Raw genomic sequence first — 20,328 nt, forward strand, 5'->3', positions numbered from 1 at the left:
AGGTAAGGCGTTTGCCTTTCATGCAGGAGGTCATCAGTTCGAATCCCAGCGCCCCATATGGTCCCCCGTGCCTGCCAGGAGCAATTTCTGAGCCTGGAGCCAGGAATAACCCCTGAGCACTGCCGGGTGCGACCCAAAAACCACAAAAAAAAAAAAAAAAAAAAAAAAGGCAGTAACATGGTGCCAGATGCAGGAGCCACAGCAGCAAGAGCCTGAGAGCCCGGGAGAGGCTTCCCAGAGAATAAAGCATTTCAGAAACCTTGGCTGGGGTGCCAGGAAGAAAACTGGGATGATCCTGAAGAAAAGAGCTTGTGCACAGATCCCTGGAGAACTGTGTTAGGAAGAGAGGTCTTAGGTGTGTAGGTCTGAGTCAGGAAGCAGAAGCTCATTCAGAGCTGTGAATCCTGGAAGATGCTCAAAGGGCTGGAGCAGGCACTTTGCAGGCCGGAACCCAAGACTCCATCCGACCACCACAAGGTCCCCTAAGCAGTGCTGGAGTAGCACTCCCACTCCACCCTCCATGCCTGGGTGGTTCCCCCCCTCCCTGCAAAGAAATAAACATGATTCCTGCAGGGAGAAAATGAGTTAGTTGGTTTAGAGGCTGAGGAAGCAGAAGAGACTTGGGGAGATGGTCCCTGCCAGCAGGTGGGAGTGAGGGAAAGGGAAGGCAGTTCAGTGAGAAAAGGAGATTGTGGGGGACTGTTGAGTGGAAGGGATTGGAACTCTGCATGAAAAGGGGCTGGAAGACAGTGAAGGGTAGGGGTAACCCGGGAAGGAAATGGGAGTTTAGGGAGGTGATTAAAAGCAGGCTTGCTGGTTTGAAAAGAGCTTCTTAGGAGGGAATAGGGGACTCGGGCTGAATAGGGCACCTGCAGAGGGCAAGATGGCACCCCATAGGAAGCCTGTGGTTTCAGGGATGGGGTGGGAGGAAAGCTCTGAGAAGAGGGGCTCCTTGGGGAAAAAGGGTCAGCTCTTCGAGGGAGGAGCCCAGTGTTCTGGGACTTTTAGGAGGCCCAAGCTCTAATTTTAGACTCAGAAGGACCAATCTTTGGGATAGAAGAAAGTTCTCTATGCTCTGTGTTGCAGTAGAGACTGTCCAAGTGAATTATTCTTATCAAGAATTGGTGTTGGGCCAGAGAGAAATCATGGAGGTAGGGCATTTGCCTTGCATGTAGAAGGATGGTGGTTCGAATCCTGGCATCCCATATAGTCCCCCAAGCCTGCCAGGAGCGATTTCTGAGCTTAGAGCCAGGAGGAACCCCTGAGCGCTGCTGAGTGTGACCCCAAAAGACAAAAAACAAAACAATAAAAAAGAATTGGTGCTTGGGGCCAGAGAGATAAAACAGTGAGTGGGACACTTGCTTTGCACACAGTTGACCCATAGTACCAGTCATCAGCACACCATATTATCCCTGGAGCCATCAATAGTAACACCTAAGTGAAATGTCAGGTGTAATCCTTGAACACCACCAGGTGTAGCCAAAACAACAACAATCCCATCCAAAGAATTGTTGCTTGTGGGCTGGAGAGATAGTACAGTGGGGAATCATATGGGATGCAGGGCTTCGAACCACTGTCCTGCATGCAAGGCAAATGCCCTACCTCCATGCTATCTCTCCGGCCCCAATAAAATGTTTCTTTTTTTAAATGGTGCTTTGGTGGCCAGAGCGATAACACAGCGACAGGGTGTGTGCCTTGCAAGCGGCCAACACAGGACGGATACTAGTTTGAATCCAGGCATCCCCTGTGGTCCTCCAAGCCTGCCAGGGGCGATTTCTGAACGTAGCCGGGTGTGGCCCCAAAACCAAAAAATAAAAATGGTGCTTTATCACACCACACTCACACATCCAGTCCCAGAATGCATCAAAAAACGTGGCTTTTAGATGTTTGAACTTTTCCACGCATTAGTAAGCACTTCCCTGAGGTGTTTATTCCTCAAAACAGTTCTTAAGTTAGAGAAAAATAACTCATTTACAGATAAGACAAATTCAAATAAGGGGGGGGCAGAGAGATAGCATGGAGGTAAGGCATTTGCCTTGCATGCAAAACGTAGGTGGTTCAAATCCTGGTGTTCTATATGGTCCCCGAACCTGCCAGGAGCGATTTCTGAGCGTGGAGCCAGGAGTAACCCCTGAGGGCTGCCCGGTGTGACCCAAAAACCAAAAAAGAAAAAAGTTCAAAGACTCCAAGTACGAGGCAACTCAGTGTCACCCAGTGCAGCTAAAGGCCACTAGCCCAGAGCCTCACAGTGCTTCTTTGTTTTTCCATAACAATTTAGAGAAGAAAATAGAGGGGCTGGAAAAATAGTACAGTGGGCAAAGGTGCTTGCATCATCCCAGGAGTAATTCCTGAGTACAAAGCCAGGAGGAATCCCTGAGCATCACTGGGTCTGTGTCCTGACCTCCCTGCCCCTCTGAAAACAAACAAAAACAAAAGGGAACAGGGCCAGAGATATGGTATAGTGGGTAAGGCAAACACACAGGACTAGTCCAGTTTTTTTTTTTGGGGGGCCACACCCGTTTGACGCTCAGGGGTTACTCCTGGCTATGTGCTCAGAAATCGCCCCTGGCTTGGGGGGACCATATGGGACGCCCGGGGATCGAACCGCGGTCTTGTAAGGCAGACACCTTACCTCTAGCGCCACCTTCCCAGCCCCAGGACTAGTCCAGTTTTAATCCCAAGTGCCTCATATGGTTTCCAGAGCCCCTCAAAAGTGATCCTTGGGGGAATAGCCAGGTGGTTCTGAGCACCACTAGGTGTGGGCCAAGAACAACAACAACAGAAAACAAAAAGTCCTACTTGTAAGTCATCTAAAAGTTAGTCTATAATAAAACATTTAATGAGGGCCTGAGGGAGCTACAGCACATGCTGGCATGCCTGAACCCTGGTTTTGATGCCCAGCACAGCACGAACACTGAGTCAGGGGTCTCTCCTGTGCATCACAAGGTAGGTATGGCTCAGAAACAGCAGAACAAAATGTAATAATATAATAAGAGGAAATAATTATATAACACTACCATATAGTGCTCTAAACACCTTACACATACAGTAACTTTCAGTCTCTGGAACAATCCTATGAAGTATTACTATAACATTGTCCCCATTTTACAAACAAGAAACTGGTAAAGAAAGGTCATTGGCAGGGAACATTGAACAAATGGTGGCATGGTCCAAATCGAGCAATCTGGTTCTGTGCAGGTAAAAGTGAAAAACCAAGGCTAGAGAGACAGTACAGGGTTTAGAGCAGGGGTCTCAAACTCAATTTACCTGGGGGCTGCAGGAGGCAAAGTCAGGGTGATCCTTGAGTGCAAAGTCAGTAGTAAGCCTTGAACATTGGGGGGTGTGACCCAAACAACTAAAACAAAACAAAACAAAAAAAGATTCCTCTAGGGCAGGGCCACAAAATGTACGGAGGGCCGCAAAAGGCCCATGGGCCTCGAGTTTGAGACCCCTGGTTCAGAGCATTTGCCTTCCCAGTGGCTGACTGGCTTCATTCGCAGCAACACATCTGGTCCTGTAGACATATAAAAGACACCTGAGCACCAAGACAGGAATGAAGACCCTGAGCACCAAGACAGGAATGACCCCCCCTAATAAAATGACCAACCACAACAACAAAAGTGAAAACCCTGGACTGAGGAATGTAGCTCCCTTGCCTTGCACATATAAGACTACCTATATCTGGGGGGGCCGGAGAGATAGCATGGAGGTAGGGCATTTGCCTTGCATGCAGAAGGACAGTGATTCGAATCCCGGCATCCCATATGGTCCCCGGAGCCTGCCAGGAGCGATTTCTGAGCGTAGAGCCAGGAGGAACCCCTGAACACTGCTGGGTGTGGTCCAAAAACCAAAAAAAAAAAAAAAAATAGACCCTACGTCTGATTCCCTGCACTAAAAAGAGCACCCCTCTGTATCCTTGTAATCAATTCTGGGTGGACATTTTCAAGTCTGTTCTTTTTTGTTTTGTTTTGTTTTGTTTTGTTTTCAAGTCTGTTCTTCTAGAGCATTATTTAGCAATCCAGAGTCTGATTATATTGGGTTAGTGTGGCCTGAGAATCAAGATTATTTTTTAAAAATTCCCTGGATAGGGCCCGGAGAGATAGCACAGCGGTGTTTGCCTTGCAAGCAGCCGATCCAGGACCAAAGGTGGTTGGTTCGAATCCCGGTGTCCCATATGGTCCCCCGTGCCTGCCAGGAGCTATTTCTGAGCAGACAGCCAGGAGTAACCCCTGATCACCACCGGGTGTGGCCCAAAAACCAAAAAAAAAAAAAAAAAAAAAAAATTCCCTGGATAGGAAGCTGGAGAGCTAGTACAGTGGGAAGTATTCTGGCCTTGCATGCTGCTGACCTGGGTTCCATCTCCAGCACCACATATGGTCCCCCAAATCCCACCAGGAGTGATCCCTGGGGACAGAGATAGGAGTAACTGCCAGCTATGTTCCAAAACAAAACAACAACTCCCAGTATAACAAAGCACATCCTTCGAATGCAGAAACCCTGAGTGTGATCCTCAGCACAGAACCTCCAAGAGTAAACCCCTGAGTATAGAGTCTGAAGCCTGAACACCACCAGATGTGACCCAAATAACAATTATTTTTTTAATTTTTAATTTTTTTGGTTTTGGGGTCACACCGCGCAGCACTCAGGGACCACTCCTGACTCTACGCTCAGAAATCGCTCCTGGCAGGCTTGGGGGACCATATGGGATGCCGGGATTCAAACCAGCAACCTTCTGCACGCAAGGCAAATGCCCTACCTCCATGCTATTTCTCCAGCCCCCCAAATAACAAATTAAAAAAAAAAAAAAACTATTAGTTGGGGCCGGAGCTGCAGTGCAAGCGATAAGGCATCTGCCTTGCCTGCGCTAGCCTAGGATAAACCACCGTTCGATTCCCCGGCGTCCCATATGGTTCCCCAAGCCAGGAGTAACCCCTAAGAGTCACTGGGTGTGGCCCAAAAACCAAAAAATAAATAAAAATAAAAACGAAATAAAGCTATCGGATTCCAGCGTGCAAACAAAGTGAAGACCACTAACCCAGTCATTGTGTCAACAGTTTGCACACTAGCAACCACACCTGTGTTTACTATGCTGTCCAAGGTAGGTTTTTGTTATGTTTTAATTTGATTTTTTTTTTTTTTAGCCTCAGCTTGCAGTGCTTACTCCTGGCTCTGTTGCTCAGGCACTATTCCCGTTGAGGATGGGGGGGCGGAGGGGGGAGCTGTATATGGAGCCAGAGATCAACCTGGGTCAGTTACATGAAAGGCAAGTGTCTTCTCTATTGTAATCTCTCTAGCCTCTGTCTGAGATGTTTGTCAGATATCTTGTTTGTTCAGAACTGTATCCATTGGCATTTTTCACTCTGGTGGCTATGAATGACCATGAGTTCTCCAGGTCTTTACCTGAGACGCTGTGTGAACATGTTCATTCAACATGTTTGTTTTGGGTCACACTGGTGATACTTATTCCTGGTTCTGTATTCAGGGATCCTTCCTAGAGAGTTGGACCATAAGTGGTGCTGGGGACCAAAATCAGATAAGCTGCACGCAAGGCAATCACCTTAGCTGCTATACTATCTCTTCAGTCCCCATTCAACAAATATTATTATTTTGTTTTGTTTTGTTTTGGAGTCACACCCAGCAGTGCTCGGGTTACTCCTAGCTCTGCACTCAGAAATCGCTCCTGGCAGGTACGGGGGACCATATGGAATGCTAGAAATCGAACTACCATCCGTCCCGAGTTGGCTGTGTGTAAGGCAAATGCTCTACCACTGTGCTATCTCTCTGGCTCCAACAAATACTATTTTTGTTTTGTTTTGGGGAGGGAGATTTGGACCACATTCAGCATATTCAGGTGATACTCCTGGCTCTACACTCAGAAATTATTTCTGGTGGGATTTGGGGGACATATGGGGAACTGGGAATCGAACCATGGTTTAGCTGCATACAAGGCAAGCACCCAACAACCTACTGTACTGTCATTCTGGCCTTTGTTTTGTTTAACTTTGGGGGCAAATCCAGCAGTGCTCAGGGGACCATATTTGAAGACAAGAATTAAATCAGGGTCACTTGCACGTAAGGTAAGTGTTTACCCTTGTACTATCTATCTCAAGTCCCAAGTATTATTCGTTGGTGTTTTGGGGGTTTTGTGTGTATGTGTGTGTGTGTGTGTGTGTGTGTGTGTGTGTGTGTGTGTGTGTGTGTGTGTGTGTGTGTGTTTGGTTGGTTGGTTGGTTGGTTGGTTGGATGGTTGTTTCTTATTTTTGCTTTTTGGGCCACACCCAGTGACACTCAGGGGTTACTCTTGACTATACACTCAGAAATTGCTCCTGGCTTGGGGGACCATATGGGACGCTGAGGGATTGAACTGCGGTCCGTCTTGGCTAGTGCTGGCAAGGCACCACTGACTGCTCCAGCCCCATGGAATGTTGTTTTTTTTGGAGGGATGGGCAGGGCCTGTTCCTGGAAGTGTTCAGGGGCTACTCCCAGTGGTGCTTTGTAGACCATGTGTTGCTGGTGATCTGATCCAAGGCTCCTCTACAAACAGGTAGTAGCCTTGCACTTGCCTTGCACTTCGCTGACCCAGGTTCAACCCCCAGATTCCCCTAGGTCCCATGAGCATTGCCAGGTTGATTCCTGAGTGCAGAGCCAGGAGTAAATCCTGAGCATTGCCAAGTGTAGCCCAAAACAAACAAAAACATGTACTCCAGGGGCTGGAGAGATAGCACAGTGGTGGGGCATATGCCTTGCAAGCTGCCGACCCAAGACCAGTGGTGGTCCTGGCATCCCATATGGTCCCCCAAGCCTGCCAGGAGTGATTTCTGAGCAGAGTGTCAGGAGTAACCCCTGAGCGTCACCAGGTGTGGCGCAAACACAAAAACAAAAAGCCCTGTACTCCAGTCTTCAGCAGGTTTTTCTGTTGTTCTTGTTTTTGTTTTGTTTTGTTTTGGGGCCACATCCAATTGTGCTTAGGTCTTACCCTTGGCTCTGTGCTCAGGGATCACTCTTGTAGGTGCTAAGGACCCCATATGGGATGCTGGGGTTGAAACTGGGGCCAACCTTAACCGCTATACTATCTCTCTGGCCTCCTCGACAAGTACGAGTTTTTTTTTTTTTTTGGGGGGGGGGTCACACCTGGCAGCGCTCAGGGGTTCCTTCAGGCTCTATGCTAAGAAATTGCTCCTGTCAGGCTCGGGGGACCATATGGGATGCCAGGATTTGAACCACCATCCTTTGGCATGCAAGGTAAACACCCTACCTCCATGCTATCTCTCCAGCCCCAAGTACACGTATTTTGTTGTTTAGTTTTTGGGCCACACCCTGTAGTGTTCAGGGCTTACTCCTAGCTTTGCACTAAGGACTCACTCCTAGTGGGCTCGAGGAACCGTACGGAGTGCCAAAGATTGAACCTTGGTTGGTTCCATACAAGGCAAACACCCGACATACTATACTATGGCTCCAGCCACCTGAACAAGTTTTTGCTTATTTATTGGGGCCATGTCCGGCAGTGCCTCAGGGCTTACTACTGGCATGCGCTCATAAATCGCTCCTGGCAGGCTCTGGGGATCATATGGGATGCTGGGAATCAAACCCAGGTTCGTCCTGGGTCAACACGTGCAAGGCAAACGCCCTACTGCTGTGCTATACCTGTCAACAAATAATTTTAAGCACCTACAAGATTCCAGCAACTGTCTTAGGTACTTGGGGACACAACAATGAATAAGACAGGCAGAGAGTTCTGCCTTTGTGGGTGTAAGATGTTGGAACTAACAAAGCTTATTCTTTTGTGTGTTCTTTATTGTTGTTGTTTTGGGGCTACACCTGGCAGCACTCTGGTTACTCCTGGATCTGCACTCAGAAATCACTCCTGGCAGGCTTGGGGGACTATATGGAATGCCAGGGATCGAACCCGGGTCAGACGCATGTAAGGCAAACACCCTACCCACTGTGCTATTGCTCCAGCCCTGTCTTTTGTCTATTCTTATGGGATGAAGGGGTTGCTGAGGGCAAGTGATTTGAAGTAAAGGCTGTGCCATAGTACAGTGGGTAGGGCACTTGCCTTGCATGAGGTGACCGAGGTTCTATCCCTGGCACCCCATATGGCCCTCTGAACCCACCAGGAATAATACCTAAGCACAGAGCCAAGAGTAACTCCTGAGATCTACCAGGTGTTGCCCCCTAAGAATAAATAAATAAATATGATTCTAAAGTTGCTGAAGAAGGTAAGACTTGCTGTGTGGCCAGTACATGGTAGAGCTCCTTGTGCCTGTGGGTGATGGGAGTCCCAGGGCAGGTTTCTGAGTTTGAATAAGTGTGACATGCTATGTGACAAGTTAGTAAATAAAGGAGTGCAAGAATCTTGTGAAAACAAAGACAACTGAAGGTGACAAGACAGCGTGCCAGGTAAGGGGCCCAATCATTACACACTCTACTCAGATGCACACACAGAGGCGTCTACACAGAAGCACACAGAGGCACAAACAGGGAAACAAACATTCTCACACACACAGAGGCACTGAGACTCTGTCACACAGGTACACACAGTCTCACTCTCACACACCTGGTCACACCACCTCATGCTGGCATGCACAGAGGTATGCACTTACAGGCACACATACAGTATCACATCAGAGAAGTCACACAACAGACACACAGCAATTACACAAACATACACACAGCCCCCGCCCCCAGGTAGCGGTTTCCAGTCCTAGGGCACAGAAGCTACAGAATTCAGCTTTGTGATTGTGGGGAGGCACAGCTGGAACAGACAATTCTGGAGTGGGAAGGAGAGAGGGAGGCAGTGGGGGGCAGTTGGGGCCACATCCTTGATCCCGGGTCTGTTTCTGCAGTTGCAGACTTCGTGTGACTCTGGCTCTCCCTCTCTAATGTCCGGATTATCTCGACTTTTCTATCCCTCTCTTCTGGGTCTTGGACTGTGATGCCGGTCACATGACTCTGGGTCAACACCTCTCCAGCCTACTTGGCTCTGTGTCCCCAGCCAAGTCTCTGTTTCTGCCTCCATCATGTCTGCCTCCATCTCTGTGTCCTTCCTTGTCCTTGCCAGGTTGGGGGGAGGGCCCCAGTGCTCAGGGAGCAGGTGTCAGCTCACTCAGGCAGCAGGGAGTGAAGCTGAAGAGGGCACAGAGCCAGCAGCCCCTAGACACACAGCCACACTCCGGGACACAACGGTTCAGGCACTCCCTGGGAACACACAGCGCCATCACAGAGGGCTGGATCCCAAACACACCCAGGGAGAGGGACAACCACACAGGTCACGCTGCTGCACACAGCTGCGCCCCAACAACACTGGGATGCTAGACACAGGATCACAAGTAGATAGCAAGTGTGCTCTCTCTCTCTCTCTCTCTCTCTCTCTCTCTCTCTCTCTCTCTCTCCTCCTCTCTCCTCTCTTCTCTCTCTCTCCTCCTCCTCTCCTCCTCTCTCTCCTCTCTCTCTCTCCTCTCTCTCTCCTCTCTCTCTCTCTCTCTCTCCTCTCTCCTCTCTCTCTCCTCTCTCTTCTCCTCCTCTCTCTCCTCTCTCTCTCCTCTCTCCTCTCTCCTCTCCTCCTCTCTCTCTCCTCTCTCTCTCTCTCTCTCCTCTCTCTCCTCTCTCCTCTCCTCCTCTCTCCTCTCTCTCTCTCTCTCTCTCTCTCTCTCTCTCTCTCTCTCTCTCTCTCTCTCTCACACACACACACACACACACACACACACACACACACACACACACACATCTTTTTAGGCACAAGATAGCACACACAATCTGGCCATAATCATGCAGTCCGAGGACACACTGTTACCCAGCTGCAGGGACTTCAAGCCACACACATTCAGAAATGAGAAAGAGGAGCACAGACCAGCAATGACTGACAGACAGACAGACAGACAGACAGACAGACAGACAGACAGACAGACAGACAGACAGGGCAGGCCACAGCTCCTTCGAGCCCCGCCTCTGGGCTCCTCCCCTCCGCACCGTAGCACCTGGGACACGCCCTTGGGCGACTGGAAGGGCCTTCCGGGCCACTCCACTGCCCTGAGCCCCCCGGCAGGCCCCCGAGCACCCCAGTGCGTGCCCGAGCGTGCGTGCCCGCCCCGCGCCACCACCTGTGGGAGGAGAAGCGCGCGGCGCCCGGGGCTGCGGCCGGCGTGGGGTGGGGGAGCCGTTGCCATGGCGCGTGAGGGCGGCCGCATACTAATGGGGCGGCCACGGGCGCGGCCCCCCGCCGGCCCCTCTCTCCTCCCACTCTTTCCTGCCATTGCTCCAAGTCACCCTGACCCTCCGGCCCGTAGCGCGGCCCGCGCAGGGGGTCTGAGCCTGGTGGGTCGAGGCCTAGGGCGCCACGCGGGGCTGCCTGGCATGGGCGTGGGCACCAAGGGGCCGCCGGCAGCTGGGAACACAGGTGCTGCTTTGAAATGGGGTGGCCGTCCTGGGGGGCGGGGAGGGGGAGCCACTGAAGGGGCAGCTTAACCCTTTGGTTGCCAGATGACCCTCCAGCTGGTCTGCCCGGGACTTGGCTGGGGAGAAGTCTGGACAGAGCACCGGTGCAGTCCGCACCTCGCACTCCCCATCGGGTCCAGTGTTTGTGCGGGAGGCCAGGCCAGAGTGTGAGGGGATGCATCAGCATCAGTACCATCCCTCAAAAGTGACTCCTGGGGGTCAGGGGAAGGGTTAAAAGCCTGTCACACCTTGATCCTGGCCTCCCCTCATAGCCTTGACCCCCTACCCCTCATCCCCGCTGTTTTAATTGGCATGGAGGGGTGTGGTGGTATCCTGGGGTAGGGGGTGGGGGAGTCAGCCCAGGGTTTGCAGGTAGAGGCGGTGGGGGGGAGCCAGGCGGTTGCCTAGCAACCCCACAGCTGTCTGTTGACCTAGAAGAAGCTGCGCCGTCTTGACACAGCTGGTGTTTACATGTAACCGAGGCTCTGGCTTAGCGCTTGCTTGGAGGAAAGCTGAGGCAGGGCCCTCGTGGCAGCTTGGCCCATGCCCCCGGCTGTGGTGGGCTCAGTGCCTGCCCTCTTCCCTGTAGCTTGCACTCCCAGTTCCGGGGAGAGGAGGGCAGATCTCAGAGCTGGAGGCACTGGCGCTGAAGAAAGTTAATGTGGACACCACGGGGGCACACACATAGTCCCTGAGACTTCAGTACAGAAATGGAGACTGAAGAGGTGGGGGGGGGTGCAGGGAGATGGCTCTAAAGACTGAGAACATGCTTTACATACTAGAGGCCTGGGTGCCATCCCTGGCACTCCATGCCCCCCCAACCGAGGTGGGTGCAGTCTCTGAGTACCACCTGGTGTGACTCAAAACCCAAAAAAGTAGAGAAAAGCCGAATAGGGGGTACCCAGTTTGTGCTGACTTCAGTCCACAGTGAAGACCTATGCTTGCAAAGACATGACATACAGACCCTCCTCCAAAGCAAACGGTTCTGGGCACGCTGGCACTGGGCTGCCCGCTGACATCATGACATCTGGGCAGACAGACACGCAAACACACAAGCACAGTGTTCGAGAAGCTGAAACCCCAACCCACAGACATCTCCATACAGAGGACAAGTAGGCGCAGAGCAGCTGACAGAGCCACACTCCAGCACACAGGCCCACAGACAGGCACCCCCCACATGAACAGAGTCCATGCCAGCCTGCGTGTGCAGGTCTGCATTGTGACAGGGAGAAACCCAAACCCACATACGGAGTCACCATATGCTTGACGCCCCCACTTGAGGTGCTGGCCCATAGTGCTCAAGGCAGGCTGTGGCCAACACGACTGACAGGCAAGAGACACACCCTGGAACCCAACATATGAAGAGGCTCAGTCCTGAAGGACCACGGGCTCTGACATGTCCCCCTTGCACCCACACAAATACCAGTAACACAATCACATGTGGCCTTGGGTGTGGGCACCACCAAGCCCTGAGCTGCAGCCCTGAAGTCAGAGGCCCTAATGGCCCCTGTACCAGATAAACCTCAACAGCTTCTGATCCTCTAGGGAGGAAGCAGCTCCAACTTTCCCCGGGAGCCCCCAGATTGAGAGGAAAGATCCATGGCCAGGAGCCTGCTGTCTGGCTGAGACTGTTCTCTTGAGCCTTTCAACTGACAGCAGGCACAGTCCTGCCCAGAGGAGCTCCATTCCTGTCTCCCAGCAACCCTGACAGGGCTGGAGAGAGTATAGGAAATAAGTCACTTGCCTTGCACATGGCTGAGCCCGGTTCAACCCCTGGCACCTCATATTGCCTCCCTAGGCCTGCCAGGAGTGATGCCTGAGCACAAAGCAGGATTAAGTCCTAAGCACCACCCAAAACCCCCCAAAAGAAAACAAGCAACTCTGGACACTACAAACCAATAAACACAGACAGACATATGTGTGTACACAGCAGCTCCTGGGGGGTGCTCTAGGAATTCTTGAAGGTAAGTCTGGGGCCTGGCTTTGGAGCTCCAGAAAAAGGGGGAGAGGAAGTGTGCTGAAGAAGGCCACTTTTCCTACCCTACACCCCGCCCCTATCCAGCAGTTCCTCCTCCCCCCAGGGCCCAAGGGGCCTGCTGGGGCCCCACAGCCCCATCAGCCCAAGCAGTGAGCAGGAGGAGGAGAGTGGGTATTTTTAGCTTCTCTGCCACTGACATTTCGCAGCAGGCGACCTGGGGTGAAGCTGAGTGAGTGCTGAAGGCTGGGAGAAGCCGACAGCACATTCCCGCCCCCGTGCACACTCACACACAACTGTGCACGCACAAAGCCAGGCCCCAACACTTCCAGTTCTCACATAGGTGGCATCCCTTTAGGTCCACAGTCACATACCTAAACTCATACATGCACTTGGGCACTCACTTGGTTCATGTGTGTCTTATGCTGAAACCACACACACACATCGAACCGGACATACACTAAAATGTGTTAATTCATACGCCCAACACTTACCACATGCACAATTCACACATGTAGCATACTTCCCACAACTAGCCAAGCATGCACATACTCATTCATCATTCATTCAAGAAATATTTTTCAGTACCTGTTGTGTTGGGCACTATTCTAAAAACTAGAGATTCTCTGAACAAGTGGGCAAATATACAGGGGCCAGTGAGATAGTATAGGAATCTAGGTACTTGCTTTGCACCTGGCCAACCCCAGTTCTATCCTTGGCACCACATATGTTTCCCCTGAACAACACCAGGAGTGATCCCTGATACTAGAGCTAGGAGTAAGCCATAAGTACTACCGGATGTGGACACCCTCCTCCCCCCAAATAGACAAAAATCCAGCCCTTGTAGAGTTTATATTCTGGTGGGAGAAGTTTGACAATAAACAGAATATAAACTGAATATGCTTTCAAAAACCACACTTATAACCCAGTCCCTCAAAATCTACACTATACATTTGAACAGCTCCCTAACATTCTCTGCCTGCTCCACAAATATACACCACTGTTCACACAACCCATAAACCAGACTCAAACAACTCCACTGTGTACCTAAAAGCCATCAGACATGTACACAGCAGCACACATGCAATTCTACTCTTTTCCTGTGAGCACTTGTACAATTAAACATCACAACACACATGGGCCCGGGGAGATAGCACAGCGGTGTTTGCCTTGCAAGCAGCCGATCCAGGACCAAAGGTGGTTGGTTCGAATCCCGGTGTCCCATATGGTCCCCCGTGCCTGCCAGGAGCTATTTCTGAGCAGACAGCCAGGAGTAACCCCTGAGCATCGCCGGGTGTGGCCCAAAAACCAAAAAAAAAAAAAAAATCACAACACACATCCAGCCTTCCCCTACACACACTGTACAGAACCTCACATGCACACACAAAGTCTGACACACGTGTACAGTCATGCATACACAGTAATGCACACATATGCAGATCCTCTCATACACACAAACATACATACATGTGCAGAGCTGTACATTTGGCTTTCCTCCATCCACAGAATTCAGTCTCCAGAGCATATACAACCCACTTATACACACATGCACACAACCAACCCCTCAATATAAAATCTCTCTCTCACATACACACAGCCTTTTCTCCATTGCCAACACAGTGAATTCCAAGCCTGGTTGCCACGTCTTACATGTACAGGCACATTCCTAACACACTCAAAACTTCACATATACACCCAACTGCTATCCTCTAAAGAGTCTGAACACTCAGGGCCAGAGCGGTGGCTTAAGCAGTAAGGCGTCTGTCTTGCCCACGCTAGCCTAGGATGAACCCCCCCCATCCCATATGGTCCCCCAAGCCAGGAGCGAATTCTGAGTGCATAGCTAGGAGTAACCCCTGAGTGTCATCGGGTGTGGCCCCAAAACCAAAAATAAATAAATAAATAAATAAATAAATACATAAAAGAAACTGAACATTTATGGGCCAGAGAAATAGCACAGCGGGTAGGGCATTTGCCCAGGTTTGATCCTTGGCATCCCATTTGGTCCCCCAAGCTTGCCAGGAGCAATTTCTTAGTGCAGAGCCAGGAGTAACCCCTGAATACCATTGGGTGTGGCCAAAAGAAAATCCTGAACACGCTGAATCAATTTCCACTTACACCCAAAAAGCTGCCCTCAAGGTTTCAATTCTGCCTTGCTGTCCCTGGGCTTGGAATCACCTCTACTGTCTGAGAAGCCATGGAGTCCCTAGCCCAGCCCCTAGAGGCAGTCTTCCTTCTACTCTTGAGTTTTTTCTGGTGCCTAGGCTAGAGGTAGAGATAGTTTCCACTTCTCAATTCTGCCCCAGCTCTTTGCATTTGCTCTCCTCCCCTTCCTCTTTCTCCTTGAGTTCCTTCTCTTGTCCATCTTTCTATCCAACCCCACTTTCCCAGTAGCCCCTGTACCAGAATTAAACTCTCCTCTTTCCCCCCAGGGACTACTGCTGGAAATGGCATTGGAGCCCTTTAAACAGATACACTAACAAGCAGATAGATACAGTACTAAGGACAAAAGCAAAGTAGAATAACAGCCCCAACAAACAACAACAACAACAAAATAAAACCCAGAGGTCATTATTATATCCCAAGGCCCTCAGAGGGAGAAAGTGAACCAGGCCAAGGGAGGGCGAGGCCTGCCAGGCAGACACAGCTAGGATCCAGTCCTGGCTGTGCTGTGTGGCCCTGGATGTGTTGCTACCCCTCTCTGGATCTAGTTTCTGCTTTCGAACAAAGAAGACATGGCAGTGGGTGAACTCTGAGCCAGTGAGATTCTCAAGGACACTGCAGCAGTTGTATAAACAGAGAGAGGGCATCGGAACCTGGGGGTCTGATTAGAGAACTAAGAATCCCTTCCCCAGCCATCTCCTCCTAGCCTCTTCCCTTTCTATCCTGTGCTATAGTGAAGGTTAAAATACCAGAGGTCAAAAGCACCCCCTTCCCTGACACCTATAAACACACATCCTCCCCCAAGCCTTAACCATGTTTTTTGCCCTCTAGGGACCTTTGGCATCCGGGCTTGTGTATTTAGAGGCTCACATTCGGCTCTGTGCCGGTGAGCCAGTCTATGTGTGCTCTGTCTGTCTGTCTGTCTGGCTGCCAGCAGCCTTCAGGCGCCAGGAGGGGAGCCAGCAGTTAGGGGGTGGGGGTAGGGAAGGAGGTAGCGTTGACAAGTTCCAATGTCTGGCTTTCCCTCCTGGAAACCCCAAGCTGGGGCTGCCCCCCTTTCCTTCCTGTCTCTCTCGCTCAAGCACGTCCCTTCAAAGAGCCCCTCTCTGCAGACACCCCCAGTGGAACCAAGCCCAGATTTGCTGCCAAAAAGGCCGACATTTCTTAGACTTGCCACGGTAAAGAGGCCTGCACAGGCACGCACTCAAATCCCCCCCTTCACATCTTCCTCCTGTGCACATTCAGACGACCCGAAACACACAAAGGCGCGGTTGGACACAGCGGCCACCTGTACACACAGGCGGCAGCACATGGAGCGCATCTGACCCCGGGCTTGCAGACAAGTACAAACAGGGCCATGTACTCCTCCTCCTTCAATCCGCTCACCACAGACGCAGAAGTACGGTTTCCAGTGTGTGGTGCTCACAGATACGCACAAACACGGTCACACACAGGGCCTGGCCGTGCAGAGAAACAAGTGCAAACCTGCACCATATTGTCTCAGTGCACAGCTTTCTCCCACTCCGTGCCGTGGCAGCCACGGGCACACACTGCCTATGCTGCCTGTTCCCCTGTATGCACAGCCAAGCAGATGCAGCCACACGCGGTGAGGCTCTGCATTGCCACAGATAACCACAGCTACAGTTCCCCGGGCACACAGACGCCCGCCCACTCCCTGGCCATTTGGACTAGCCTACATGGCTGCCCGAAGAGCACCACACACACTCACACAGGTATACCCAGTCACTGTCCCGTGGGCACCCACAGATGAACTCAAACACAGTCTGGGGTTATTCTCTTGTGCACAATGACTAATTCCCAGGGGCCTCCCAGGGGCCCAGGCCTGACATACACAAACAGCCACACACACTGACTCTGTTGTGCCTACACAGCTGCCTTTCACCAACAGTCGGCTTTCACATGCACACACCCCCAGCTAGACGCAGCATGTCAAGTTCAGGACATACCCAGCTTTCCCTTGTGCCTCCATAATCACCCAGTGGCCCCGATGTACACACAAACAAGCTCACACTAAAATCTGCAGCACCTTCCAGCAAACAGACTCACAAATGGCTCCCAACACACCTAAGTGCACTTATTTTATGGTTGGGCCACACCCAGCAACGCTCAGGGGTTACTCCTGGCTCTGAACTCTGGAATCACTCCTCGAGGTGCTCAGGGAACCATTTGGGGTGCTGCAGATCAAACCTGCCATACTCTCTAGCCCCCACTCCAGCTATCTTAATCTGATACCCATCCCTCTAGCCCTGGAGGAAGGCTAGGAAGGATAGAGACTGGCTCAGCCCTTGTTCCCTCCCTCTGTCGGCTGACTTGCTCACTCCTCCCCAGCAGAGCCAGCTGGCCCAGCCCCGGCTCCAGCTCTGGCAGCCCTGGCTGTTCTGGGCAAACTCTCTACGGGTTGGTCTCGGCTGATGCCGCATCATCATCATCATCAACAGCAGCAGCAGCAGCAGCAGCAGGGGCGAGAAGGCTGCAGGCGGCTGCCAACGTGGCAGACGGCGGGCAGAGAGGCAGGAAGGAAGCTGGGCCCATTCTGCGCCCACTCACTGGGGGAGACAAAACCAAGAGGGCTGGATGAGCAAGCAAGGCAGCTGGGCAGGGGGACCTTGTGCCCAGCCTGGGCACTGGGCCCAGATTCACTGGTGACCTTGGGCTACTTGCTCCCCATCTCTGATCTGGTATCCTTCTTCAGCCAGTGAGTTGTCAGGTCAGTTTTCTTCCCAGATCTAAACCTGTTTCCTGCTTGGGGCAAGGAGCTGGTAGGAGGGAGCAGCTTTCACCCTGTGGCCTTAGGCTCAATTCTTTCCCTTCCAGTTCAGTGGTAAAAGGTTTCAGCTATACAGCAGCAACCATCACACAAATCACATTCATCCGAGGTAGCACTGTTTTGAAGATGAAAAGGCTCAGGGAGGTCAAATGGTGTCCCAAGGTTGTGTAGCTAGTGGCTAAACTGAGCCAGGAGCTGGGCAAGGAGCTTGGGGATTCTGATTGTGATTGCTAAATCAATGCCAACTCCTTCCTCTCCTGGTTTTTCCAGAACCACACTTGGAACCCAGGTGTCTCCTGAGTTTCCCTGCCACCCCCAGCCCACCCACCCCTCCAGCCACCACCCCCATCCCACCAGAGCCACCTGGTTCTGCCCGGGGGAAGTCAGGGTGCAAAGGTCAGACAGGCTTTCCACCACATTCCAGCTGCCACAGGGAACACAGCTGCCATGGGGCCAAGAGAACCTAAGCCACTTTCCAAGCAGGATCTCATAATTGGTACATTGTCAGCTCAGAACAGGGCTGCTGGGGAATCTCAGGCCAGCCACAGTCCTCTCTGGGCCTGGGTTGTTTTCATTTGGCTGCAATAGATTGAACTAGACAATTTCCAACAGCCTTTCATATTGGACAGTTGCCTAGGGAGTGACCAGGGAGAAACATGGGGTGATAGGCATCTGTCCCATGAGCCTGGTAGACTAGATAGCCCAGTCACAGCAGCTGATCCACTCCCCACTTGCATACTGATCACTGCCTCACCTGTTGGGGTTCCTTCTGAACCCTCTCTGAGTTGCCACTTATAGGGATGGACAGGCAGTTGGACAAGCAATTGTGTGAAGAAGAGCTAGGAAGAGACTCCTCGGTTCTTGGTCAGTGCTCTTACTCACAACCTTCCTGAGGAGGAAGGACGCTAAAGGGTCTCTGCTTGCCTTCCTCTTGGTGACGCCACAAACCTCTCTGCTTCCTCTGGGGGGGATGTGAGGGACACAGCTAAGTAGGAAGCTGGGGGCATCCTAAGAACACTGTAGGAGGCCCCCCCCAGCTCATCTGTGGGTGTGAAGAAAGGCCTGGGGAAGAGGAAGCTTGAGTATTGAGCTCAGACTTCCAGGTGAGTCACAGGGAACCTCGAGAGAAGACTGCTCTGTGTGTCTGCAGGGGTACAATTAGTACCCCATTTCACAGATGGGGAAATCAATGCGCAGAGGAAGAGAGGGAGCCAGGCTCCCACCCAGGCCTCCCTGACTGCACAGCCCATTTTTCTGTGCTCTATCACGCTGCCTCCTCAAGGAGCAAATTGCTAATGGTGGCATTTCAGCTTCCCAAGGCAGTGACAGCAAACCAGGAAGAGGTTCTGGACAGATGGTTCCCAACCAGGTCCTGCCTCAGGCTAGTAGAACAGAGGGTTGTCAGGACAGGCAGAGTGCCCCCCCCCCCTCCCTGCCTCTGCTCTCCTGTGTGGGATGCAAGCAGGTCTCCCCCACTATGTCCCCACCAGCCCCCTGCAGCCCTTTGACCCTGCCTGGGTGACCTGCATGAGCTCAGCTTCCCAGCAGCCCCATGGAGGAGTCAGCCCAGCAGAGGCAGAGCTGCCTCTGCCCTCTCAGGGCTTGGCAGTGCCAAGGGAGGCGGGGCTGCAGTGTGGGGAGAGCCTCCCAGCCAGCAGTCCTCCAGGCCTGTCCCCCAACTCAGGCACCCCTAGGGTTTGCCGCAGAGGCTCGAGCTGGGACAGGTGGTGGAGGTCCGGGCCCGCTGGTCAGGCCCGTCCCCATCGCTGCAGCCTTGTTGAGCTGCCATTAACAAGTGGCCGGAGGTTGCCGTGTCTCCATGGAGACCAGACAGTCAGTGCGGCTCCGGGGTGAGGGCCGTGATTAGTGAGTGTCAGCTTTGCCAGCCCTGCTCTTCCCACCGCCCGCTGCTGGGCTCGGAGACAACAGGCTTGGCTGGGGGTAGGGAAGGACAGGGAGGGGGTTCCGGGCCCCCACTGGCAGGGGGGCTCCCAGGCCAGGTCCCAGGTGCTGTGTCTTTGTCTCCCAGAATAGTTCCTCAGTTCCCCCTGCTTCCCTTCCCAATCCATCTTCCACACAGCCCCAGGGGTGAGCTTTCAGAGAAGGCAAGCTGAACCCTTCCACTGCCTGCCTTTACAACACTCCATGGCTCCCCATCCCCTTAAGGCTGAGTGAATTCCTGAGGGTGGGTTTCAGACCTTCATTCATTCCAGCAAACAACAGATCTTTTCTTGAGCCTCTTCTGTGTCCAGGGAGCCTGCCAGGTATAGATGGTAAGTGAAATAAGCCTGATCCCTACTTTGTTAGAACTTCCTCTCCCCCCAGCAGCAAGAGAGCTGCTATAGACAAAATCCAGAGCAATGGGTACAAGATGAGAGTCCTGAGGAGGGCTAGGAAGCAATTGGAGAGGAGAACTTATAGATGGGACAACCAAACTAGGGTATTGAGGAAGCAACTTTGGATAGAGATATGCACTTTGCTTTAGGTGTTATCACTTCAGCCTCTGTTTGGGGAATTTTTCTGCAGTGGGGGTGCGGGGGGGGGGTAATTGGGAGTGTCTTCATAGCAGTGCTCAGTGCTGGGGGCCCAGAAATTCACTGGGGCTGAGGTGTTAGGGATACCAGGATAATACTCAAAGGTGCTGAGGGCGCTATGGGGTACCAGGGATTGAACTCAGGTCTTTGCACCTATAAGACATACGTCTCTGACCACTGAGCATCTCCCTGGCCCCTAAAGTTAGAAAAAAAATGGGGGGGGGCGGAGTGGAGGGATAACACAGCAGTAGGGCATTTGCCTTGCACATGGCCAACACAGGACGGACTCTGGTTCAATTCCTGGCATCCCATGTGGTTCCCTGAGCCTGCTAGGAGGATTTCTGAGCACAGAGACAGGAGAAACCCCTGAGTGCCGCCGGGTATGAACCAAAAACAAAACAAAAAAAAAAAAAAGAATTTTTTTTGTTTTTGTA

Source organism: Suncus etruscus, chromosome 6 (assembly GCF_024139225.1).
Source record: "Suncus etruscus isolate mSunEtr1 chromosome 6, mSunEtr1.pri.cur, whole genome shotgun sequence".
In the NCBI taxonomy this organism is placed as follows: domain Eukaryota; kingdom Metazoa; phylum Chordata; class Mammalia; order Eulipotyphla; family Soricidae; genus Suncus; species Suncus etruscus.